General features: G+C 39.9%; 1 protein-coding gene across 1 annotated transcript in view; it reads left to right on the top strand.

Annotated features, from left to right (window-relative positions):
* The window catches only part of rnf175 (ring finger protein 175), a 134,830-nt gene that overhangs the window by 17,915 nt on the left and 95,344 nt on the right, over nucleotides 1–21,571 (top strand). The gene's annotated exons all lie outside the window — the stretch shown is intronic.

Below are 21,571 nucleotides of genomic sequence, written 5' to 3' on the forward strand. Positions count from 1 at the left end.
TCTAGAAGCAGCTCTCTTGTTATAGAAGGACTTGGACAGTATACAGGCTTGGGCAGATTTGTGGCATATGACATTTAATTTGAAATAAATGTAAGATATTATACATAGCAAGTAGAAATGTTAGAATGTTGAATACATCATGTTAAGTGTGAAACTTGAAAATGTCCCTTATAAGAAGGATTTAGAAGTCTCAATGACCTGGTCACTGTCTACATCAAGACATTAGCAGTCAACATGGCTAATAGAATGTGAGGTTATATATAACACTAGTGAGGCCTCAATATTAGTGTTGTGTACAGTTTGGGCCTCCATTTTATAAAAAAAGACATGGCAGTGCCAGTGAAAGTTCAGAGAAGATCGACTAGGCTGCTTCTTGGACTCAGAGGTGTGAGCAATGAGGAGAGACTGAAGGAGATCTGGTGTGGGTTCAGACTATCTATCATATAGTGCCTTTCATATCTATCTATCTATCTATCTATCTATCTATCTATCTATCTATCTATCTATCTATCTATCTATCTATCTATCTATCTATCTATCTATCTATCTATCTATCTATCTGTCTGTCTGTCTGTCTGTCTAATAAAACACTAAACTTTTGTGCATCCAGTCCCTCTGAGCAATCTGATTGGTCAGTTTGGCTTTGGTGATGCAACAAAAGAGGAAGTGCAAGTGTGAGACACACGAGGAGGAGAAATGGCCTGAGAGTCATGCAGAGAGTCACTTTCAAAGACTGAAAATCTAAAAGTGAACAGGATGTGAGAAAGCCACCTCAAAAATAATGAGAGTCTGAGAAGCAGGCTTTATGGGCACTTGCTCGATAGAGGCAGTGCCAGTGCAGAAACGTTCACGTAAAATGCGAATTAAAAGGTCATGTATGGTAAAAGATAGATAACAGAATTATTTCAAATTTATCTATCTTCGACAGGTAGCGTGGAATATCAATAAAAATCATTATTTTAAATGAGTGCAATAGTTTGCCTTATAATAGAATTATGAAATATGTGGTAGATAATAACTAAATTAATAACTTGCGTATCTTAATGTAAGAGAGTTAACAATAGGGCACCATGTAGTTGTAGACACTTTCCTCATTCAAGATGCAGACGGACTGTGGACAGAAGCTCCCCCTCAGTCTCTAGTCATTAGGCTGCAGCCCCGTTTTTTTCCTGACCACTGCCCCGAGAAGACACCATTGTTAGGATGTCTGGTATCTCTGATCCTTTTCTTTGCCCTCTTCCAACATCGCTTGGTGTAGATGTGCTGTAAGTTAGGGAGTGCACACGCAGTGATGTGTTCAGCTGACTGCACCACTCTCTGCAGAGCCTTGTGATCCTGCTATAAACAGGCCGTAGTTCTTCCTATCAGAATGCTTCTGATGGGGGATCTTTGTCTTTTTTTAAAGATTGTACATTTTTTTGTCTTATAAGATGCACATCACACAGCAGCACATTTAAAGGTTCAATTGGAAGCATACACATGATTATCTTTTAATGATCACTGAAAGCAAGTAGTAAAATTATGATTTATAATAAAGTGCCCCATTCCCCTCAATAGATGTGTGCTTCAGAATTGCTACCTCTCCACTTATTTTTAAAGTAAATTGTCACTAATAATAAAAGTTATCTATTTTTCCCTTATTTTCCTAAGCAAGTGCTTTTGTAGTGGAAATATGTTCTGAGGTATGGTCAGCTCGGCCTTCAAAACAAATCAGCTCAAAACCTTCTTCTAAGAGCCCACAGTGTTGGGTTCTGTCCTGATTGCTGCTCTTCACAAAATGGAAATGCCAGGGATCACATTTTTAAAAATATTTGATTTCATGAATCCATGCTTTTAGGCAAAAAGACAGCAAACCTCTTCTGGGTTTTTTTTTTTTTTTGCCTTGAAGTCATCTGTTGTCCATTATCAGTCTTTAGAGCTGGCTTTACTTTTGTGTTTGTGGTCAGAAAAAGGAGCATACTTCTCACATCAGAAGGTGAACATTTTCAAATAATTTCCTGCAATTGTTGTACACCATTCAAGAAATGAAAGTGCATTCTTTTCTCTCGGCCCTAATGTGGTTGTGATTACTAACATCGTTTTTTGAGTTATTTCTATATGATATGATATTTCCCAGTTTTTAACTGCACACGCATGTGTCACAACTCTGAGCAACTGCAGTGTTGAGTTTTTGCATTAATTTAGCTTCCTAAATCTCAATAGTGCTATTTTTGTTAGTTTAATCAAGTCACTTTTTAAATCATGTTTTAATTTAAAATTATTTAGATTTTCCGATACTGTCGGATTTTCTGAGTTTAGATTTCCAGTAACTTATTGAATAATTTGAAACCATAATGTTACTACTTCATTATTACTCGCCTCTGGCTCACTTAGTCTGTCTGTGCTCTGATGGTAAAGATACATGCAACTACGAGGTGGGCAAAAGTAGGTTTACATTTGTTTGTATGGATAAAGACATGCAGGTTATGATTATTAAAATAGCATTATTAACTTGTGCGGACCACCGCCCTAAACCAGCACAGATGGGCAGAGACACAAGTTCCAGCATACAACACACTTTATCCCAGTGATGGAGCACTTTTTCTTTGCTCTGCAACAAAGCACTACACATTTCTTTCTTCGGCCCAGTCTGAGGTCCTTAGCACTCTGGAGAAGGTTTTTGTCCAGGATATCCCTGTACTTGGTTTACCTTCCAACAAGACAATGACCCTAAGCACACAGCTAAAATAACGAAGGAGTGGCTTCACAACAACTCTGTGACTGTTCTTGAATGGCCCAGCCAGAGCCCTGACTTAAACCCAATTGAGCATCTCTGGAGAGACCTAAAAATGGCTGTCCACCAACGTTTACCATCCAACCTGACAGAACTGGAGAGGATCTGCAAGGAGGAATGGCAGAGGATCCCCAAATCCAGGTGTGAAAAACTTGTTGCATCTTTCCCAAGAAGACTCATGGCTGTATTAGCTCAAAAGGGTGTTTCTACTAAATACTGAGCAAAGGGTCTGAATACTTAGGATCATGTGATATTTCAGTTTTTCTTTTTTAATAAATCTGCAACAATTTCAAAAATTCTTTTTTTTGTCTGTCAATATGGGGTGCTGTGTGTACATTAATGAGGGAAAAAATTAATTTAAATGATTTTAGCAAATGGCTGCAATATGACAAAGAGTGAAAAATTGAAGGGGGTCTGAATACTTTCCGTACCCACTGTATATACGGTACTGTGCAAAAGGTTTAGGCAGGTGTGAAAAAATGCTGTAAACAAAGAATGCTTTCAAAAATGGAAGTGTTAATCATTTATTTTCATCAATCAACAAAATGCAGTGAATGACAAAAGAGAAATCTAAATCAAATCTATATTTGGTGTGACCACCCTTTGCCTTCAAAACAGCATCAGTTCTTCTAGGTACACTTGCACACAGTTTTTGAAGGAACTCGGCTGGTAGGTTGTTCCAAACATCTTGGAGAACTAACCACAGATCATCTGTGGATGTAAGCTTCCTCACATCCTTCTGTCTCTTCATCTAATCCCATACACACTCAATGATGTTGAGATCAGAGCTCTGTGGGGGCCATACCATCACTTCCAGGACTTCTTGTTCTTCTTTACACTGAAGATAGTTCTTAATGACTTTGGCTGTATGTTTGGGGTCGTCCTGCTGCAGAATAAATTTGGGGCCAATCATATGCCTCCCTGATGGTACTGTGTGATGGTATCTGCCTGTATTTCTCAGCATTGAGAACACCATTAATCCTGACCAAATCTCCAACTCCATTTGCAGAAATGCAGCCCCAAACGTTCAAGGAACCTCCACCATGCTTCACTGTTGCCTGCAGACACTCATTATTGTACCGCTCTCCAGCCCTTCGACGAACAAACTGCCTTCTGCTACAGCCAAATATTTAAAATTTTGACTCATCAGTTCAGAGCACCTGCTGCCATTTTTCTGCACCCCAGTTCCTATGTTTTCATGCATACTTGAGTCGCTTGGCCTTGTTTCCATGTTAGAGGTATGGCTTTTTGGCTGCAACTCTTCCATGATGGCCACTTCTGGCCAGACTTCCCCGGACAGTAGATGGGTGTACCTGGGTCCCACTGGTTTCTGCCAGTTCTGAGCTGATGGCTCTGCTGGACATCTTCGGATTTCGAAAGGTAATAAGCTTGATGTGTCTTTCATCTGCTGCACTAAGTTTCCTTGGCAGACCACTGTGTCTACGATCCTCAACGTTGCCCGTTTCTTTGTGCTTCTTCAAAAGAGCTTGAACAGCACATCTTGAAACCCCAGTCTGCTTTGAAATCTTTATCTGGGAGAGACCTTGCTGATGCAGTAGAACTACCTTGTGTCTTGTTGCTGTGCTCCATCTTGCCATGACATGAAACTGTCTTCCACAACCTCACCTTGGTAGCAGAGTTTGGCTGTTCCTCACCCAGTTGTAAGCCTCCTTCACAGCTGTTTCTGTTTCAGTTAATGTCTGTGTTTCAACCTACGTGTGACATTGATGATCATTAGCACCTGTTTGGTAGAATTGGTTGATCAGACACCTGACTAGAATCCTACAAAATCCCTGACTTTGTGCAAGTGGATCTATAAGAATTGATGCTGGTTTGAAGGCAAAAGGTAGTAACACCAAATATTGGTTTGATTTAGATTTTTCTTTTGTTCGCTCACTTTGCATTTTGTAAATTGATAACAATAAACAATCATTATTTATATTTGTGGAAGCATTCTTTGTTTACAGCATTTTTTCACACCTGCCTAAAACTTTTGCACAATATATATTTATTATTTTTATTATTATAGTACTGTAAAAGTTGGACACAGCAGCGTGAGCCCATATAAATAAAGGTTTGCACAAAACAAAGGAATCGCAACTGCTTGCGGGAAACGTCTTTTCAGAAGTGAGTTCCAAACAGAGCTAACTCCAAGATGGCCGAACTGCTGGTCATTTGGCTTCCAGGAAGGAAGGGACGGGTCCAGGAGAGCAGAAAATGGAAGAGACATCAGAGATGGAATGGCCATCAGTATTCTGTTCTGCAGAGGGAGGAAGAAAGAGTGCCTTTGCAAACAGCACCATCCCCTGGTTAGGTGGGTAACTACCATCACCAAAGCTCTTAAGCATCTCTCCCCAGCGCACACATGTGACAATAAGTAAAACACAAAGTAGTTTGAAATTGATGAACAAAAATGGAGCCCAGCACTCTGTCCATATTTATTGTTGAACTATGGCCAGTTTGTTTCCTTTCATTTGTTTAATACTTTGCACTTCTTCCCATGGCACACTTAGCTATTTTAAAAACAGTGTATAGTTTTTGTTTCCGTTCCAGTCAGACAGTCCTTTTGTGTGAAGGTCCAGGGTGCATCAGGTAATCAAGTGGAGTTAATAAAATGAAAGCATTGAGTATTATTGCTTAAATAACTCTCTCAAGAATGTTTATTGTGTTATTAGGGACAACACCAGGACTTTCACAGACTTTCCTTATTCAAGGGGCGATTTAAGAAATTGCCCAAGAGGTAGGCCTTGATTGGAGATGAAACACCACTCCCTTCAATTGGCCCACTAAACTTTTGCCTGAGGTAAAGGTTCAGCTTCCAGGAAGGAACTTCAGCCAGAGCTTGTAGGGAGAAGCAGGGGGTCCAGGGAGCGTGCAAGTGAACTGGCATGAGAATTAAACCCAGGATGCTGGATGCGTGCTGCATCAGTAATGACCACTTGAATTGACCAGAACACTTTGTTATGATAGTTCCTTCTTTTAACCTCACCATTAAACAACTTACATTACTAGCTATTTCAGGCAAATAAAATAAGATATTCTCTCCTTATCTGTATTGATGTCCCGTAGCTTACAGCTTGCTGTCAAACAGCCAGCCTTCTTACGTGTACGGCTCAGAATATCAGGATGGTAGTTGTTTGTTTCCATAACGTGACCAGAGTTGGGCACATCACATTCTCTTCCTTTTATCAGATCGCCTTCAAAGTACATTTCCTTTTTTGTTGGATTAAATGTCCACCTCTCTATTCTACTTAAGAAGTATTCAAATTTCAGCATAACCTTTTTTTGTCAGAGCCAAAACAGAATTAAGTGTTCTCCAAAGCAATGTTATGTTCAGCCGACTAATGCCTTACTACTGCTCTGTTTACAGTATAAACACGGTACACTGAAAACACAAAGAGATGAAATCAGGAACTAGCTAAATGTGTTTTCAGTTTTTTTATGATTATCTAATTCATTATTCTAAATAGAGAGAGGTAGGTTCACCTCTTTTTTAGGACTGGCATCCTGTCTAATGTTGGTGACTGGTTTGTGCGCAGTGCTGCTGTGATAAAGTTAATATATATTGTAAACGCAGGGGGTATTTTCATTTCATTCCTGAAGCTCACAATGAGCCAAGCAGACCAAAGTAATAAAACAGTCAGGGAGATTATTATACTGGAAGGATTAAAGGCATAAGCACATGTAAAGAGACAAAAATAAGCAAACGGAAAATAAAACTCTGCGGCCTCTCTGGGCTTTACATTGCATGTCCTGGACCCCTGTCTCTCATGTGGAGTGGCTCCTTAACTTTCCCACTCAGTGAATAGTATGTAGTGCTCTGTTATGTCCCCCTTCTTTCTCTCCCTCATTCCTAGCTCTGGCCTTTCAATTCCTTGCCTACCTTTTGATCCCCTGCCACCAGCTCACCTTCTGACTTCACACTCTGTAGAACTGAGGCACCTTTACACCCCTGACGGTGAATACTTCCAGATTCAGATATGAATTGTCTGGGTCCTGAGGCCATCGCCCAAGAGTTCCATCTGGCAGTCCCAGGTATTCCTAAATACTCAGTGGCATAGCTAGGGGGCGGGCAGAGTGGGCGGCCCTCCCCAGGCGGCATTATTGGCCTAAAGGCCAGCAGTGTTCAGAAAAATATCACTCATGAATGAAAAAAGTAAAATTCTCTGATTTTTATCCACAAATGCTTCAAAAATAATTTTCAGATAGTCCTTTTGTGACGGCATCAAACATAGCAGTTGAAATTTATGAGGCAATAACAAAAATAAACATAAACATTACACCGATAATCATTTGTAGAAAGATAAACAACTAATTTACAATTTATAATTTCGTTTCATTATCTATCCGAATGCGTTCTTGCTCTGCGCAGAAAACATCCCCACCTATCACTTGAACATGGCTTATCAGTGCATCTATACTATATTCTTGTCTAGTTGATGCTTATAAATAATTATATGTAAAAAATTATTGCTGTTTCTCGACATATGAATAAATCTATGCAAAGTCTTAATTTTTCTCTATACATCATTTTAATTTTCTAATAAAAAGGTTAACATATTCAGATATGTTGGAGGGGGGCAAATTGAAGCAACACCCCGCCCCGATTGGCACAAACTCTAGCTACGTCACTGTAAATACTTGAACCCCAATATCTATTTAAAAGACAAGGAAGCAGGGCAAAGAGCTGCATCCACACCAACTAGGCTGTTTGTGCTGCCACCTGCCCATTTGGGAAAAATCTACCAGTTCTCTTCCTACTTCTATAATCTCTTTAATGCATACTTGATTGCTGGGTTGTCATCCTGGACATGCTGGACTGGGCACGTTATCTGCATGGATAAGTCTCTGCTTCCCCTCACAGTCCTGTATGGTGAATTTGCTGAAGGACCCCTGACCTCAAGGTGGACTGAAGAAATACTGGAAAGACTACTTGAAGTGTTCTCTCAGTGCCTGCTCCATTACACATATAGAGTTTGAGACACTTTGCTGGGGACAGTGCACTTTGGAGATGAACAGTAACTGAAGGAGTCCATCACTTTGGACAACAATGGACCAAGAGGAGACAGAAATGACAAAACCAACCCCCTGGGTCCGCCTTTCCCAGATTGGCCTGCTCTCCCACACAGCAGGGGGAGTGACGGAGATGGACAAATGATTGGACAGTGTCATTGTCGGATCGACGGACATCCATGAACTAAACCTATAATCTCTATATGACATACGTAATAACTGCTGGGTTGCCATTCTACTACTGTCTAAATGAAAAACTGCATGCTTATATGCCCAACTCCGTCTCCGTCGGGGGTCCTGTCTACAGTAATCCCTCCTCCATCGCGGGGTTTGCGTTCCAGAACCCCCGCGAAAGGTGAAAATCCGCGAAGTAGAAACCATATGTTTATATGGTTATTTTTGTATTGTCATGCTTGGGTCACAGATTTGCGCAGAAACACAGGAGGTTGTAGAGAGACAGGAACGTTATTCAAACACTGCAAACAAACATTTGTCTCTTTTTCAAAAGTTTAAACTGTGCTCCGTGACAAGACAGAGATGACAGTTCCGTCTCACAATTAAAAGAATGCAAACATATCTTCCTCTTCAAAGGAGTGCGCGTCAGGAGCACAGAATGTCAGAAAGAGAGAGAAAAGCAAACAAATCAATAGGGCTGTTTGGCTTTTAAGTATGCGAAGCACCGCGGCACAAAGCTGTTGAAGGCGGCAGCTCACACCCCCTCCGTCAGGAGCAGGGAGAGAGAGAGAGAGAGACAGAGAAAAACAATCAAAAATCAATACGTGCCCTTGGAGCATTTAAGTATGCGAAGCACCGTGCAGCATGTCGCTTCACGAAGCAGCTGCACAGAAGGGAGCAACATGAAGATAATCTTTCAGCATTTTTAGACGAGCGTCCGTATCGTCTAGGTGTGCGAACAGCCCCTCTGCTCAATCCCCCTACGTCAGGATCAGAGAATGTCAGCGCAAGAGAGAGAGAGAGAGAGAAAAGTACGTTGGGTAGCTTCTCAGCCATCTGCCAATAGCGTCCCTTGTATAAAATCAACTGGGCAAACCAACTGAGGAAGCATGTACCAGAAATTAAAAGACCCATTGTCCGCAGAAATCCGTGATATATATTTAAATATGCTTACATATAAAATCCGTGATAGAGTGAAGCCGCCAAAGGCGAAGCGCGATATAGCGAGGGATTACTGTATTGCCTTTGTAGGGCACCCTGGACACTGAGTACATTTACATGTGCTTTAATAACCCAGTTATTCACAGATACCCAGTTTCAAAAATATAATGAATGCCCGTTTTCAAGTTAAAGAAACCCAGATACTGGTCTCTGAGAAATCAGGTTAACACAGATTTCTCTGCAAGTAACCTAGTTACGTGGCCATGTTAACCTATAACCAGGTTACAGGTAAGGATTTCATAGTCTACACGTGTCCGTTGTACTCTGCTAGTCTGTTGGAGTCTTTGCTTCACACACGCTTCTAGCAGCCACAGGTAGAAACTGGTGGAAGTATTCACAAAGATAAGTTTCCTGAGGCAAATACTCAGCTGATCACATTATTCCTTCTCCTGATTAAAATAATCTGTCTCAATATTTCAGAAATCAATAAATATATGTTGATGAGCTGAATGTACTTTGCTAAATTCAGCAGCACAATCTCTGGAGACACATGCTTCTTGCTTATTTTCAGACTTACGGTGGCTTGTAATGAGGTTTCATCTTTTTTAGCGCATTTTTATGACATTATAGCATTTTGCGGAAAGAGAACTCCATAAGTAGACTCGCACATGTAAATGAGACTTTTTCACAAACCAGGTTTCTGCTTTAACTCGGTTACTTGCCTTATTCAGATTTGTCATGTGCCTGTAAACACACTCACTGTTAAGTTATTTACATACACTGCTACATGGTGAAGCTCTCCTGTCACCTGTGTGGTTCCTTCTTTACCTTTTGACCCCTGATACCTTCTTTCCAGTTGGACAATCATCAAAATATTTTATAAGATGTAATTTTTACTATGTGGAGTTATTACATATTTAGGTTAATTGTGTTTCTAGAAGCATACAGATCCTTCTTGTTTGTTGTAATGTCACTTGGAAATCTCAAATCCCTGTTGCATACCCAAGTTTGGACTCTTGTTCTTCTCATCATCGCAGTAGTGTGTTTTTTTTTCTTCACTCATTTCTGCTCCTGATGGTTTCTTGTTTCATATTCTAGCTTATTCTTTTGTTATATTTTCATATATATGAAAGCACAGGGTCCTAGAAACTATTGAAATTGTCAGAAAAAAATTGAAATGTAGAGATGTCAGGTAACTGAAAGGAACTATTCTGGGCATCTCTGTCCTAGGAGGTTTCATTTTGCCGATATGCTTGCATTGCTTGTGCATTAGTGGCTAAGCGACGTTGTCTTTCTTCTGAGGTTTCGTTTAGCCAACGTGCTCGCCTCGTTTGTTTATCAGCAGCAGGAGGAAAAGTTTAAGGGATACTGTTTTGCCGATGTGTTCGCCTCGCTTCTGTATTAGCGGCTAAGCGAGTGACTTTCTTCGGAGGCTTCGTTTTGCCGACATGCTGGCCTTGCTTGTGTATCCTTGGAGGTGGAGCCCTTACCCCGACTCCACTTCTCTCTTTTGGGCCAGCCAGCCAGCCAGACAGACAGACAGACAGACAGACACACACACACACACACTTCCACGCGTAGACGTTTATATACAGTATAAGATATATAATGAACCAATGGGGCATGTACAGCCGCCCTATTCCGACACACAACACACTTCTATTTTACAGAAGGGAGACGCATTTCTTACTTCCCCAAAGCACCGCACAGTATAACGCACCACAATTCAAGTCTCAGTCCTTTGCTTCTCTTGTTCACTCCTTCTGCCTCCTCTCCTTCTCTGTTAAGCTTTATCCATCTCCTCCCGACTCTGGCTCCCCGAATGGAGTGAGGCAGCTCGGTACTTGTGTACTAAACGGTCGGATGGCATTATAAAGGAAAACAGAAGTGTTCTGACGAATTCATAACATATTTATTGGGATAAAAAAAAATATATAGAAATTTACAGAATTTGGAATATTATAGAAATACATACTGTACATACAATTGGAACTTATTATTACGTTTCAGTTTTGAGGCCAATGTCTAGCTATTGCATTGAACAACATTTCGAAGATATCGTCTACTGCTTTTTTGCGGAACATTAATTCCACCAAGTATGATTCAATCATTTCTCACCTAGTCCCTCTCTCCCTCTTGTTTTGCCATTTGGCTCTGCCCCAAAGTCTCTCAATCGTCTGCGCATGGACTCCAATTTCTGGGTCGATGAAATTGTACTGAGTGAGGAGTCGGAGTGTCTGGGCTTGCGAGTGTCCTGATAAAAACCAAGAGCCAGGCCTGTAATGTCCTCTTGGGCAAGGCCATCAGCAGTGTGTCTGTCTGCGGAGAGAATGTCGACCTCGTCGAGAGATTTACTTACCTTGGCAGTGACATTCATGTCTCTGGTGACTCTTCCTATGAAGTCAGTACACGTATTGGGAGAGCATGGAGCGTCCTGAGGTTGCTGGAAAGGGGTGTGTGGCGCTTCTGATATTTGCAAAAGGACGAAAGTCCAAGTCTTCAGAGTCCTGGTGCTTCCTGTCTTGCTATATGGTTGTGAGACATGGACACTATCCAGTGACCTGAGATGAAGACTGGACTCCTTCAGTACTGTGTCTCTCTGGAAAATCCTTGGGTACTGTTGGTTTGACTTTGTGTTGCTCATGGAGTCCCGAATGAGGCACATTACCTGCATTGTGAGGGAGCGTCAGTTACGGCACTACGGCCATGTGGCGCATTTCCCTGAGGGTGATCCAGCTCATAGGATTCTCATTGTTGGGGACCCGAGTGGCTGGACCAGGCCAAGGGATCGCCCATGTATTACCTGGCTGTGGCAGATAGAGGGTCATTTCTGAAGGGTGGGACTGGACTGTGTGTCTGCCTAGGGGGTTGCCAACTGAGATCCCGAGCTGTTTCTTCGTGCAGTGGGTGCGGCAACACGCTGTACCAGTGCATGCTCCCCAACTTGACTTGTAAAAAAAAAGAAGTCAATTAAATTAATATTATTATTAGGTTGATATAATTCTATTACCACTATAACATTGTTACAATAAGAATAATGCAAGATGAAAATATAGTTAACAAAAACAAACATTGAATGACAAACAAATAATACTATGGATTTTTCATGATAAAACTGTCGGTTGCTTTTACGGACCACACCAGAAATGTTCTGAGCGTCAGCTGGATGATAACATACATACAAGACCACAAGATTGTTACAGACTGCTTTATATATAAGATATATATATATATATATATATATATATATATATATATATATATATGGCTGTTTGAGTCACAAAGACAGAATGAGTCCCAAAAATAGTAATTTCCTCCATAGGATTGTATGTAAATACAATTAATCCGTTCCAGACCGTATGAACTGTATGTAAATATATTTTTTTAAAGATTTTTAAGCACAAAAATTAATTATACCATAGAATGCACAGCGTAATAGTAAACTAAATGTAAAAATATTGAATAACACTGAGAAAACCTTGAACAGAGAAAACTAACATTGCAAGAGTTCACACTTATAGCCTTATGAACCGCTCGCTGTAAACACTTTTTTTTAATGAATTTTAAGCACAGGGAAAACATGAACATTTGAACAAATCCTTAATTTAATAAACAACCAAGAAAAGTAACATTGCAACAATGCATGCTACAAACCGATCGCTGTAAACAGAAGTGAAGTGGAGGTTAAAATCCAATAGAAAAATGTCTTTATTAACACTAGAATTACCTGAGCCTACGAAAAAACTCGTAGCTCCGTCCCACCTTAAATCGCTTCTTAAATCCGTTCGCACCTCTCCGCCATCGTCTTTTGTCTTCTAAATGTGCAGATAAAGACAAGCTGCAAACAGCCGACTATTCCAGCCCCCCACCGACTTAGAACATGCATGAACTTCTCCCAGCTCATGCCTTGATTGATTATCTGGGAGTGATGTGGAGTTTTAGAGCGGTAATAATAGATCCTTATTTGGAACACACGCATTTCATGTGTGTTCTGTTTCTACAGTAATCTGTGTAAACACATTTTTAAAACAGAAACGTTTTTCATATTCTAGTAGTAAATGACAAAATGTAGGCATAAACTATATAATATATGAAGCCTGAAGTCCAAATATCAAAGAAACACTTTCACGAAAGGTACAAATATAACAGAACAAGTGCGCTTTTATTCAAAAATAAAACTGCAGAAAAAAAAAGCCGCGTTAGTGTGCGACATTGACACTCATTTACTACGACGGCCCCGTGGCGCAACAGTATCAGTTGCTGACTGGGAATCAAAAGGTCACGAGTTCGATCCTGCACGACTCTCTTTTCAGAAGTGAACTGCTCTTATTTTTTACTATTTTAGAATAAAAATATACATTTGATTTCAGTCTGTAACAGCTAGTGTAATTTATGATATTTGTAAAGGTTAGCTTTGTTTTTGTTTTTTTTTATTCACTTTTCATTCTCTCAGTCGCGTTCAGGATCCTTCCCTACCCCATCTGATACTGCTGATTTTACATAAAGAAGCGCTATAGCTCTGCAGTGTATCACAATACATACGACCGCGTGTTTTTTTTCCCCCAATCTTGCCAGTCCCCACATGTTGCTGTATGCTGTTTCTTTTGTACTCCAGGACATGCAGAGGAAAGCATAGTAAAGAGCAGTAACTTCAGCGCTATATGCAATCATCAGACACTCCCCATCTGACACTGCTGTTTTCACATAAAGACGCGCTATAGCTCACCCAAGGAGCGCCCTTCCTACATTTACGACATGTGTACTTGTTGCAGTGTACACACCTCTCTGTGCTATGGTTCCTATTACACTGAACAAGCACCTGTAATTTGCAGCTCTATTCATTATCTCAAAACAAATATATGTGACGTTTTGAAGAAATCATATTATGACGCGAATAGTACCAATCAGAAAACATCGTCAAAGTAATGCAATATTATTTGAAAACGAACAGCGTCAGATTGGGTGTGATTAATACTGGCGCTGTTAATTTACAGTGCATACCAATTTATAAATTTTATGTCCGTTTGAGGCTACAAAGAAAAAAAAAAACACTTCCTCCCCAGGGGAATCGAACTTGGATCTCTACAGCGCAGCAGGGCTGCCGTGCTCTGAGTCAGCAAATCTCAGCATTACGCCACGGAAGGTGTTGTGACATCCTTGAACCTTTTGTGAAATTGTGTATTTGATGTTTGGCCGTCAGGCTTCACACATTCTATAGTTTATGCCTGCATTTTGTAACATTTATTACTAAAATATGAAAAAGTTTCTGTTTTAACAATGTGTTTACACAGATTACTGTAGAAACGGAACAGACATGAAATGCGTGTGTTCCAAATAACGATCTATTATTTCCACTCTAAAACTCCAGTTCAGTCACTCCCAGATAATCAAACAAGGCATGAGCTGGGAAAAGTTAGTGAACGTTTTGCGATGATGGGGGATGGAAGAGCCGGCTGCTTGCTGCTCATCTTAATTGGCACATTTAGAAGACAAAAGAGAGGTGAGAACGGTTTTAAGGTGGGCCGGATCTATGGGTTTTTTCGTAGACTTTGGTAATTCTAGTGTTAAATACAACGAGGTTAAAACAATGCTCGAATCAGTCTCTTTAAAAACAAGCACGGTGAATTCTTTATCTGCCTTCTCGGCCTTATGTGGCCAGCCCCCACCCCTCTTTCTCTCTCTCTCTCTCGCTCGCTCGCTCCACAGCGAATGCACAGGGAGAGACTGAACACGTGCGGAAATCACCGGGGCGTACGAACCAGAAGGGAAACTGGTTTGTTCGTCACCCGAGTGTGTGGTCATGAACAGATGCAAAAGTTTGGCGAACTTTTTGGTCGTAACCCGATTTGTATGTGGTCCGAAACGTTTGTGACCTGAGGTTCCACTATCTTTATAGATGGATTGACTGTCTTGCCTTTATTTTTTGAATAGTAAGGCTTTATTTTGGGGTAACATCAGGTTGAGATTACTGAAAAATAGCCCCCGGGTGTTTTAAGTGTCTGTCTCAAACTGTAGTCTTAGTAATCCTTAGAATATTTAGAAGACAAATACCTTGAAATCATATTGTAGTTCCACTATGTGCATTTATAAACCCTGTTAGGTAAACAGTGCCCAAAAATCAGTGCTAAGCTCCACCATTCCAACATATAAATAAATATATAAATACTTTTAAATAGAATACAGCAGTAAATTATTTTTATTGCTGTCTGACCATCACCGTGTTAGCACATCGCATGCAATTCAAGTAAAGTAAATCAAATGCTTGATTGCAGATATATTTATGACCAGAGCACAAGACATATGTTCTGTTCATCATCTTCAGTTCCATAGTTGGCTAGCACGCATTTCTTGTTTCCAAACCACCCTAACCCATCTTTAAATCAAAAAAAGGAAAAAAAAAAAAAACAATATTTCCTGTTTTTTTTTTTGTAGACAGGTCCTCCACAAAGGTAATCTTTCCAGATTGTGAACATTGCCCCAAGTGTTAGTAAATCCCTAAGGAATATCAAGTAAAAAAATAGAGGCAAGATCAACCAAGAAGATAATTCACAACAGGTGTCCCTCTCTAATGTCACGTGAAACATCATAAAACAGACATGATTTGTGCCTATTCCTACGGAAAAGCTCCTCCAGTACTCTTAGATTAAAGAAATTGAAATTGCTTTAGAAGTGTGGATTTTTTTTCTTTCCAAATAGGTTTCTGAGCATTTTTAGCTCATGTTCTGATCCTGACCTTTGTCATCACTTTGAAATTGCTTTCTGCTTCTTACGCAGGTGGAGAGGGTAAGACACAAAAGAGACCACCACTGGCATAAAGAGAAGGTGCCACTCTCCATGTGTGCCCGATATGCAGTGCGTTCAGAAATGTTCAGATCCCTCTTCACTTATTTCACATTTTGTTCTGTTGAATGCTTTAAATTATTTTTTCCCCCACATCAAGCAACTCTAAAATCATTAAAATTAAAAGAGCTCCTCTCGATACCCCAGAATGACAAAGCGAAAACAGGATTTTTAGAAATTTTTGAAAATATATTCAAAATTTAAAATCTTTAACTATCACATTGGCACAAGTATGCAGACAGAGGTAGAAAATGGATGGATGGATGGGATATTGAGCATTTTTTAAATCTGAAAATGAATTTAAATGATTTTAGCATTAGGTTGCAGCATACCAAACGGTGTAAAAAGTGAACACTCCCTGAACACATCGTAACTCATATTCAGCGAGGCATACACAAAGCTAAAAGCTGGAATTGTTTAAAAGAAAAATATAGGCATGTGGGAAAGTATCATACCTCCACGGAGTAAATGGTCCTAATGTGTCAATTGTGCAAATTAACATTTTTTAAAATGGAATTTGACATGTTTGCATGTGTATGTTAAATTTGCCTTCATCAATGGTGTAGATTTAGCAGAAGTTGAAGCTGCTGGCTTAAGCATCCAGGAGTCTGGTTTGAATCCTGGCCTTGTTTTCTGTTTTTGTGGAGTGTTCATGTTCCTTCCATGTCAGGGTGGGTCTTTTTTTTTCTATAGGTCTGCCTTCTTGCCTTCCAGGGTATTGGGAGTCTATAAACTGGTCCAGTTTGAGTAAGTGCATCAGGCAGTGATATTACATCCTGTCCTTATTTCTTTTCATGCCTTGTTCCCAACTCTCTTGAGATACAAAAAGATTTTCATCAGTCCTAAACTTGGATTAGACATTTACAATAAGTGGAGATGAAGGGGTCAGTCTAGACATGTGTTGTTAGGATGATTGACAATGGCTGGGTTATATGTCATGTACATTTAAAGTATTTTGGTATATATTTATAAGTAATGTCACCAAATTTGTTTTCACATTGTTGTGCTGCCAAATGTAAATAAAAAAGAACTTAGTTACATTACCCATGAAATTAACAAGATTTTTACACTGCGTTGTATCATTGAATAGAGACTGGAGTGGAACATCTCCACACCTCCATGCATCCCCACTTCTCAATACCCTACGTCAACCATCATTCAACTTCTAAAAAATATTCCGTTAAAAAAAAAAAAAAAAAAAGTTGGAAAAGGTTCACTGGTGCTCCTTAAGCCACCTTCCACCACAGTCAATGATACATACCCATGTGGGCTAGAATTTTCATGCCAGTTTTTTTTCATCAATAAAGAATTAAACAGCTTTATTTACATTCTGCGTGTAGGCATTGTGTGTCGAAAAGATATTCTGGATTGCGAGAATAATTGCACAAATGTTACCATCACACCCTGCCCAGGATTGGTTCCTGCCTTGTGCCCTGTGTTGGCTGGGATTGGCTCCAGCAGACCCCCGTGACCCTGTGTTCGGATTCAGTGGGTTGGAAAATGGATGGATGTTACCATCATGTACATGTGCCTTATTATAAAACTTCTATCTATCTATCTATCTATCTATCTATCTATCTATCTATCTATCTATCTATCTATCTATCTATCTATCTATCTATCTATCTATCTATCTATCTATCTATCTATCTATCTATCTATCTATCTATCTATCTATCTATCTATCTATCTATCTATCTATTTTTATGCAGCTCACTATGTGAACATGAATAAGTTGCTCAACCACCCTGTCCTCTAACTGAAAGGAAAGAGTTTGGCCCTAGTGTCCAAGTCAGTGGGCTTTATGGGTACAATGTAGTTCCCATCCTGTACTAAAACTATTAAAAGATAATCAATTATAGCATCATAAATGTAAATACTGTTACAATCAACTTTTGAAGTTTCTGAAGCTGGCATTTGCTGTAGAATTTCAAGTTTATGGTCATGTGTGCATATAGTACAATAATAAACTGAACTGTCTTGAACTGAATGTTGCTATGTAAAATAATAGTTATCCCAGCTAGTATAGGGTGCAAGGCAGGAACAAACCCTGCACAGTGTGTCGGCCAATCACATTGTGGACACATACACACACATACTAGGGCTAATTTATGATCACTAATTCACCTAACCTATAAGGTTTTGGACTGTGAGTGGAAGCTGGATCACCCATAGGAAACCCACACAGACACAGGGAGAACATGCACAGGAAGGACCCTGGTCTCCTTACCGCGAGGCTTCAGTGTTACCACTGCACCACCATGCCACCCAGTAAATAAGTGGAAAACTTTAATTTTATGCTGAGTTGAATTGTTCACGTACAGTAAGTGTCACTCTTCATCAGGGTTGTAGGTAAATCAAAGTATTGCATCATTATTTTTTTTTTTTGTTGAAACACTTGCAGATGTGCATTTATGTTGATAGTCCTAATTTGAGCCTGGTGTCGTACGCATAAACTTTTTCTGTACTGAAGGTTGGATGCCAGACTGCTTTCTTTTTTAATTTATCAGTTTATTTCCAAGTGAGCCAAAATATGTGTTTTACTGTGTTCTTGTTTGAAAGTGATTACTTCTGTTTCCAATCGGTTTTGTTACTGTTTGTTAGTGTCGTGATCTGGTTTTGTTTTTGAGTTTATTTTAATTTCTTTCTGGTCGTATTCCTTCTCTGCAGGGGTTTTTGAAACCTACTGAATTAGTTCCTGCACTTAAAATTTTAAATAATATTTAAATAGCATATAAAGACAACTGAAATTGTTCTGTTTATCCGACACCATTTTGTTTATCATGGGTGCCACCATTTTGTGAAGTGGTTGCAACAATGCAACTATTGAAAATGATCAGAAGTGTGAATGACTTCCTAGTCATCCGAGATTAGAGTTAAAAAGCAAAATTCTGTTTGTTTATGTTTTGTATTTATGCTTTCTTGTTTAAAAAAACCTTGTTTTAGTTTTTTTTTTAAAATTTATGATTAATTTATGGTTTTGGAAAAAAATATGATGGATACTTGGCTATAGAATTAGACTTGGTTCTAGACTACATTTCATTGTTAAATCACTGGCAGTCAATCACAGTTAATAGAGGACAATTGCTGAAAATTATTACACTATTTAAATGATTTAATTAAAAAATCTAGATGCATTTTTAAAAAAAAATTATTATTATTGTTAATGATTGAGGTACTGTATCTTATACTTCCAGCAGTGCTGTTATGCACATCAGAAGATGTCGTCCACCTGAAGCTGAGAATGTTTTGTCCTGGCCAGTACTTGGATGGGAGACCATCAAGGAAAAGCTTGGGTTGCTGCTGAAAGAGGTGTTGTGGTGGGGACAGCAGGGGGCGCTTACCCTGTGATAAGAATGTGGATCCCAATGCCCCAGTGTAGTGACGGGGGATACTGTACTGCAAAAATAACACCTAGGACCTGAATCTCAGTAGTCATTAAAGATCCCTGGGCATCTTTTGAACAAAGTAGGGTGTATCCTAATGTCCAGGCTAAATTACCCATCATGGCCCAGTCATTCTGCTCCCTTAATCATCCCCTGACTCTAACTGGTTACCTGTTTCTCACCCCTTCACCATCTAACAGCCAAAGTGGCTGCCTTCATGTCATACTGGTGGATTCTACATATTAGTGGTGGCTGAGGTGGCTTCTCCCTCACTGAAGTGCTTTGAGTGGTGATAAAAGTGCTATATAGATGTCAAAAATTATTATTAAATGTATTGGTTGATATAGGGTCAATATGTTTTTATTAAGGTCACAGTATTGATTAACTCTTTTACAGCTAATTTTTTTTCCTTTAATCCCAAGCCTGAATATTTTTCCAAAAACACTGTTTTCTAAAAGCAATGGTTTCACACATAAATCAGCATAAAATACTTATTTATGACAAATGTCACTCTGTTTTATGTTCCAGGCACCCCTACAGTGTGTAAATTCACATACTTATTCCATACCTGTTTGTCTCATCACTCATAAGCTGAAAGGCACTTTCTTGGAAATAAAAACAGCTTGAAGTACTCGAGTGGCTAGTAATCCGCAGTGTCGTTTGATGAAGTCCAGTAGCCACGGATCTACATCTGTGTATAGTCTTCCCAGGGTGAACATCACCGTTACACCGTTAGCTACACCAGCGTGCTCTGCACTGCAATCAGCTGGGTGCCGGTCAGCTGATGCAGTGACCTGTCTTTCATTTTCGATTTCCAGATCGTTTGCATCAAAATCAGAGTTCGATATATCAGAGCCCAATTCAGCAATAATATGCAAAAAATAAATAATATACTGTACACAACGTATTTTGCTTTGCGCCTTTGCCTCGCATTCTTGCCTGATGTTGCTGTCATTGTAGACAATGTTTACACTACTAACATACATAAAGGGATTTGACGTCAAGTCAATGAGTCTAACAGTCCTCCAAGCAAAGAGGGCCTACCTATAATGCAACAGTCAGATTTATCGACGTTTACAGCTTTTGTACCTGTATGTTGACTTTAGTCAACATCCGCCCTCAATCTCCTTGTGTCGACAAAAGTCGACATCTGCCTTAAAAGAGTTAAAAAGCTTCATACAGTGGCAGAGATGCAGGAGGTGATGAGATCCTGCCAGAAATGCTGAAAGCTCTGGATATTGCGGGGGAGTTTTAGCTCTCATGTCTCTCTAGTTTTACATGGAAAATGTGGACACTGCTTTGGCACTGGCAGGTTGGGTTGGTGAACCCAATTTTTAGAAGGAGCACTGGAATTCACTCCACCAAATCTGTGGTCAAAGTGGGTTGTTCTCTTTGGGAAGGAGTGAGCCTCAAGGAGATGTGCTTATGTATTTTAAGTCTTGTTCACAAGTGGGGGTGGAGGTGACTGTGAGACTAACCAACAAACTGGTGCAGATCTGTAGTGTTACAGATGTTTACCAGACCACAGTGGTGAAGCAGAAATTACGTTTGTGATTGAAACTGCGAATTTATCAGTCATTCTACATTCCCGTTCCTCACCTGTGGTCATGAGCTATGAGTGGAGACTGAAACAAAGAGATTATGAGTACATGTGGCCATTAAGGAGATCCCTGCACAGAGTTGCTAGGCTTCATTTGTGTGACTGTGTGAGGACCACAGCAACGCTGGAAAACCTTGGATTAGAACTGCTGCTTCTCATTTGAGATGATTTGGACACAGGCAGATAAGATGCTGTCACTAACAATAACCACAACAGGAATTCATTCTTTCTGGTGGCAGTACTGCTGTGCCGCCTGAATGATGAGTAAATATCTGTTTTATTTTTTGGATGTCTTCTCGATATTCTCCTTTTTTTTTTCTATATTTCCAAAGATTTTCATGTTATGTTAATGGGCCACTTCTAATTGGTGTTGAATGAGTGGGAGATTTTGAGTGTGCAAATGGGCCAAGTAATTGTCTTGCACCCTGTCCATTGTTGTGTCCTGTTTTGCTTCCAGTACAGCCAGAATAGATTTCAGGCCACCCCCAAAATGATCCTAGATTAGATGTAGTAGGTTTTAGAACATTGTTATAATGAAGAAAAAAGTTGTTGTGAAGCATGCAATTTGTAGTCATCCTTAACCTGCAATTGCTCTGCCCTGGGTATAACGTTAATCTGCATCCAGCCCTGCATGTAGGAAAAACTAAGGGGTTGGTGGCAGAATTGGCACTCCAGCCACCATGAAAAAATCTCACATTTGGTTCCATTCCGTCAGAACTAGTGTGGTGCTGAGGTGTCACCCATTGCATGGCTGCACTTGGGTCCTAATGTGGGATCCTGAGTTGGTTTGGCTTGTGGTGGGTGCGGCAACGCGCTTTATCAGCACATGCTCCTAACCCCTTT

This window comes from Erpetoichthys calabaricus, chromosome 5 (genome assembly GCF_900747795.2).
Source record: "Erpetoichthys calabaricus chromosome 5, fErpCal1.3, whole genome shotgun sequence".
NCBI lineage: Eukaryota > Metazoa > Chordata > Cladistia > Polypteriformes > Polypteridae > Erpetoichthys > Erpetoichthys calabaricus.